This window comes from Salvelinus alpinus, chromosome 7, assembly GCF_045679555.1.
Source record: "Salvelinus alpinus chromosome 7, SLU_Salpinus.1, whole genome shotgun sequence".
Lineage (NCBI taxonomy): Eukaryota > Metazoa > Chordata > Actinopteri > Salmoniformes > Salmonidae > Salvelinus > Salvelinus alpinus.
The window spans coordinates 59,764,786-59,771,819 of record NC_092092.1 but is presented as its reverse complement, the minus strand read 5'-3'; positions in this window follow the sequence as shown (position 1 = coordinate 59,771,819).

The following is a 7,034-nucleotide window of genomic DNA, read 5'->3' as shown; positions in this document are numbered from 1 at the left end:
ACTGAACCAACAACCCCTTGGAGCGTCAACAAACACACACACCATGCTACAGAACACACCCCGCTACTGAACACACCCCGCTACTGAACACACCAAGTTACTGAACACACCACGTTACTGAACACACACCACGTTACTGAACACACACCAAGTTACTGAACACACCACGTTACTGAACACACCACATTACTGAACACACCCCGCTACTGAACACACACCATGCTACTGAATACACACCACACTACTGAACACACCATGCTACTGAACACACACCACGTTACTGAACACACACCACGTTACTGAACACACCACGCTACAGAACACACCACGTTACAGAACACACCACGTTACAGAACACACCACGTTACTGAACACACCACGTTACTGAACACACCATGCTACTGAACATACACCACGCTACTGAACACACCAGGTTAATGAACATACACCACGCTACTGAACACACCACGTTACTGAACACACCACGCTACTGAATACACACCACGCTACTGAACACACCACGTTACTGAACAAAACACGCTACTGAACACACACCACGCTACGGAACACACACCACGCTACTGAACACACACCACACTACTGAACACACCACACTACTGAACACACCACACTACTGAACACACACCACACTACTGAACACACGCAACACAACTGAACACACGCCACACAACTAAACACACGCCACACTACCGAACACTTGAACAGTCGAAAACTCACCAGACCCACCTATGATCACGCCACTATGGTATTAACCACCAGACCACTATGGAATTAACAACTAGACCACTATGGAATTAACCACCAGACCACTATGGTATTAACCACTAGACCACTATGGTATTAACCACTAGACCACTATGGAATTAACCACTAGACCACTATGGTATTAACCACTAGACCACTATGGTATTAACCACTAGACCACTATGGAATTAACCACCAGACCACTATGGAATTAACCACTAGACCACTATGGTATTAACCACTAACCCACTATGGTATTAACCACTAGACCACTATGGAATTAACCAATAGACCACTATGGTATTAACCACTAGACCACTATGGAATTAACCACTAGACCACTATGGTATTAACCACTAACCCACTATGGAATTAACCACTAGACCACTATGGAATTAACCACTAACCCACTATGGAATTAACCAATAGACCACTAAGGTATTAACCACTAGACCACTATGGTATTAACCACTAGACCACTATGGTATTAACCACTAGACCACTATGGTATTAACCACTAGACCACTATGGTATTAACCACCATACCACTATGGTATTAACCAATAGACCACTATGGTATTAACCACTAGACCACTATGGTATTAACCACTAGACCACTATGGTATTAACCACTAGACCACTATGGTATTAACCACTAGACCACTATGGTATTAACCACTAGACCACTATGGTATTAACCACTAACCCACTATGGAATTAACCAATAGACCACTAAGGTATTAACCACTAGACCACTATGGTATTAACCAATAGACCACTATGGTATTAACCACTAGACCACTAAGGTATTAACCACTAGTCCATATGGTATTAACCACTAGACCACTATGGTATTAACCACTAGACCACTATGGAATTAATCACTAGACCACTATGGTATTAACCACTAGACCACTATGGAATTAACCACTAGACCACTAAGGTATTAACCACTAGTCCATATGGTATTAACCACCAGACCACTATGGAATTAACCACTAGACCACTATGGTATTAACCACCAGACCACTATGGAATTAACCACTAGACCACTATGGAATTAACCAATAGACCACTATGGAATTAACCAATAGACCACTATGGTATTAACCACTAACCCACTATGGTATTAACCACTAGACCACTATGGTATTAACCACTAGACCACTATGGTATTAACCACTAACCCACTATGGTATTAACCACTAGACCACTATGGAATTAACCACTAGACCACTATGGTATTAACCACTAACCCACTATGGTATTAACCACTAGACCACTATGGTATTTACCACTAACCCACTATGGTATTAACCACTAGACCACTATGGAATTAATCACTAGACCACTATGGAATTAACCACCAGACCACTATGGAATTAACCACTAGACCACTATGGAATTAACCAATAGACCACTATGGAATTAACCAATAGACCACTATGGTATTAACCACTAACCCACTATGGTATTAACCACTAGACCACTATGGTATTAACCACTAACCCACTATGGTATTAACCACAAGACCACTATGGTATTAACCACTAACCCACTATGGAATTAACCACTAGACCACTATGGAATTAACCACTAACCCACTATGGTATTAACCACTAACCCACTATGGTATTAACCACTAGACCACTATGGAATTAACCACTAGACCACTATGGTATTAACCACTAACCCACTATGGTATTAACCACTAGACCACTATGGTATTTACCACTAACCCACTATGGTATTAACCACTAGACCACTATGGAATTAACCACTAACCCACTATGGTATTAACCACTAGACCACTATGGAATTAACCACAAGACCACTATGGTATTAACCACTAACCCACTATGGAATTAACCACTAGACCACTATGGTATTAACCACTAGACCACTATGGAATTAACCACAAGACCACTATGGAATTAACCAATAGACCACTATGCTATTAACCACTAGACCACTATGGAATTAACCACAAGACCACTATGGAATTAACCACTAACCCACTATGGAATTAACCAATAGACCACTATGGTATTAACCACTAGACCAGTATGGTATTAACCACTAGACCAGTATGGTATTAACCACTAGACCACTATGGTATTAACCACTAGACCACTATGGAATTAACCACTAGACCACTATGGTATTAACCACTAGACCACTATGGTATTAACCACTAGACCACTATGGTATTAACCTCTAGACCACTATGGTATTAACCTCTAGACCACTATGGTATTAACCACTAGACCACTATGGTATTAACCACTAGACCACTATGGTATTAACCACTAGACCACTATGGAATTAACCACTAGACCACTATGGTATTAACCACTAGACCACTATGGTATTAACCACTAGACCACTATGGTATTAACCTCTAGACCACTATGGTATTAACCTCTAGACCACTATGGAATTAACCACCAGACCACTATGGAATTAACCACTAACCCACTATGGAATTAACCAATAGACCACTATGGTATTAACCACTAACCCACTATGGTATTAACCACTAACCCACTATGGTATTAACCACTAGACCACTATGGTATTAACCACTAGACCACTATGGAATTAACCACCAGACCACTATGGAATTAACCACTAACCCACTATGGTATTAACCACTAGACCACTATGGTATTAACCACTAGACCACTATGGTATTAACCAATAGACCACTATGGTATTAACCACTAACCCACTATGGTATTAACCACTAACCCACTATGGTATTAACCACTAACCCACTATGGTATTAACCACTAGACCACTATGGTATTAACCACTAGACCACTATGGTATTAACCAATAGACCACTATGGTATTAACCACTAACCCACTATGGTATTAACCAATAAACCACTATGGTATTAACCACTAGACCACTATGGTATTAACCACAAGACCACTATGCGATTACCCAGTTTACAGACTGAACACTGAACAGATACAAGCCATTCTTCCTCATCAAAGAATGACGACTTCAATTCAGTTAGACTTCATTTACAGTGAGAGGACCATGGTAGACCAACTCATTATGGACTTTAAAATGGGCTTTCTTGGATTTGGCTCATGGTCACCTAAAAGGTCATATTCTACATTTGCAAATCAGCAAATAAAGTGGAAACAAGTGTTTTAGTTCAAATGTCAGTACTCTAAAACGGATCCATCACTAACTGTTAGAGTGCTGTAACCTTTGAGATCAGCTACACACACACACACACAGTGCATGCGCACACTCACGCACACACACGACCCAGTGAAGTGCTCTCGGGCCCCAGTCGGAGCCAGCAGGCCCAGCCAACACTGCAAACCTGGGGAACACAGTGATGAGAGACGGCTACCAGAGAAACTTAGCAACACACACACACACAGCCTCAGCTATCAACTCGTCCCTTATCAAGACCCCTTCTTATCTCTCTCCACAGTCTTCTCCTCATGCTCATTTTTTGACATCACTCCTTTCCTTGAAATTCTCTCTCCATGTCCTTCCACGGTGGATATCATACGGATTTACCTCCCTTCCATCTATTTCACATTAGTTTGAGTTACAAAGTGGGATTGAAATTAACTTCATTGCGATTTTTGTCATTGATCGACAAAAAATACTATGTAACGCCAAATCGGAAGAAATTGGGAATATTTATGAACAATAAACCACGACTATAACTACTATAGGTATTCATCCCCCCTGTGTTAATACATGTTAGAATCACCTCTGGCAGCGATTACAGCTCTGAGTCTTTTTGGGGAAGTCTCTAAGAGCTTTGCACACCTGGAATGGCAATATTTGCCCATTACTCTTTTTAATAGAATTTTTCAAATTTTGCAAGAGATTTTCAAGCAGATTTAAGTCAAAACTGTAACTTGGCAACTCAGAAAACTTCACTTTCTTGGTAAGTAACCCCAGTGTAGATTTCAGAATAAACCAGGTTTTCCTCTAGGATGTTGCCTGTGCTTAGCTCAATCCTTTTTCTTTTTACACATTAAAACTCGTTTTTCAACCGCTGCACAAATTTCTTGTTAACAAACTATAGTTTTGGCAAGTCGGTTAGGACATCTTCTTTGTGCATGACACAAGTACATTTCCCAACAATTGTTTACAGACAAATTATTTCACTTATAATTCACTGTATCACAATTCCAGTGGGTCAGAAGTTTACATACACTAAATTGACTGTGCCTTTAAACAGCTTGGAAAATTCCAGAAAATGATATCTTGGCTTTAGAAGCTTCTGATAGGCTAATTGACATCATTTGAGTCAATTGAAGGTGTACCTGTGGATGTATTTCAAGGCCTACCTTCAAACTCAGTGCCTCTTTGCTTGACATCATGGGAATATCAAAAGAAATCAGCCAAGACCTCAGAAAATAAATTGTAGACCTCCACAAGTCTGGTTCATCCTTGGAAGCAATTTCCAAACGCCTGAAGGTACCACGTTCATCTGTACAAACAATAGTACGCAAGTATAAACACCATGGGACCACGTAGCCATCACACCACTCAGGAAGGAGACACGTTCTGTCTCCTAGAGATTAACGTACTTTGGTGTGAAAGTGCAAATCCGTCACAAAACAACAGCAAAGGACCTTGTGAAGATGCTGGAGGAAACAGGTACCAAAGTATCTATATCCATAGTAAAACGAGTCCTATATTGACATAACCTGAAAGGCCGCTCAGCAAGGAAGAAGCCAATGCTCCAAAACCGCCATAAAAAAGCTAGACTACGGTTTGCAACTGCACATGGGGACAAAGATCGTACTTTTTGGAGAAATGTCCTCTGGTCTGATGAAACAAAAATAGAACTGTTTGGCCATAATGACCATCGTTAAGTTTGGAGGAAAAAGGGGGAGGCTTGCAAGCCGAAGAACACCATCCCAACCGTGAAGCACGGGGGTGGCAGCATCATGTTGTGGGGGTGCTTTGCTGCAGGAGGGACTGGTGCACTTCACAAAATAGATGGCATCATGAGGTAGGAAAATTATGTGGATATATTGAAGCCACATCTCAAGACATCAGTCAGGAAGTTAAAGCTTGGTCGCAAATGGGTCTTCCAAATGGACAATGACCCCAAGCATACTTCCAAAGTTGTGGCAAAATGGCTTAAGGACAACCAAGTCAAGGTATTGGAGTGGCCATCACAAAGCCCTGACCTCAATCCCATAGAAAATTTGTGGGCAGAACTGAAGAAGTGTTTGCAAGCAAGGAGGCCTACAAACCTGACTCAGTTACACCAGCTCTGTCAGGAGGAATGGGCCAAAATTCACCCAACTTATTGTGGGAAGCTCGTGGAAGGCTACCCGAAATGTTTGACACAAGTTAAACAATTTAAAGGCAATGCTACCAAATACTAATTAAGAGTTTGTAAACTTCTGACCCACTGGGAATGTGATGAAAGAAACTAAAGCTGAAATAAATCATTCGCTCTATTATTATTCTGACATTTCACATTCTTAAAATAAAGTGGTGATCGTAACTGACTTAAGACTGACCTAAGACAATTTTTACTAGGATTAAATGTCAGGAATTGTGAAAAACTGAGTTTAAATGTATTTGGCTAAGGTATATGTAAACTTCCGACATCAACGGTATGTATGTTTTGGAAAAAATTGTATTCTGTATATTTTTCTTCTTCTTTTCGCTCTGTCATTCATGTCATAATTGTAGAGTAACTACAAAGTTGTTGATTCATCCTACGTTTTCTCCCTTCACAGCCATTGAACTCTGTGGCATTTGTTGAATCACCAATGACCTCATGGTGACATCCCTGAGCAGTTGACTTTCTGTCCTGCAGGTCATATATAACTTTATGTTAGTTCTTACATTTTTATTATTTTGTTAACAACAAAATGTGATAAAATCCAAAGGAGCTGAGTACTTTTGATACGCACTGTATCACATTCCAGAATTCTGTCACATTCCATAGTCCTGTCCACCTTCTATAACCCAGCCACTCTGTAGAATCCTGAACCACTCTATGATCCCCTCCAAATCAACATCCCATTCCAGAACTCTGTCACATTCCATCTGTCTGTCACTTTCTACCCCAAAACCAGGCCATGGAAAAAGAGAACGAGTGACAGAGGAGAGGAGAGATGGAGGAGAGATGGAGGAGGGATGGAGGAGAGATGGAGGAGGGATGGAGGAGAGATGGAGGAGGAGGAGAAGAAAGACGATGAGGAGGAAGAATGGGAAGAGGTGAGGAAGAATGGGAAGAGGTGGAGGAGGAGGAGTGGGA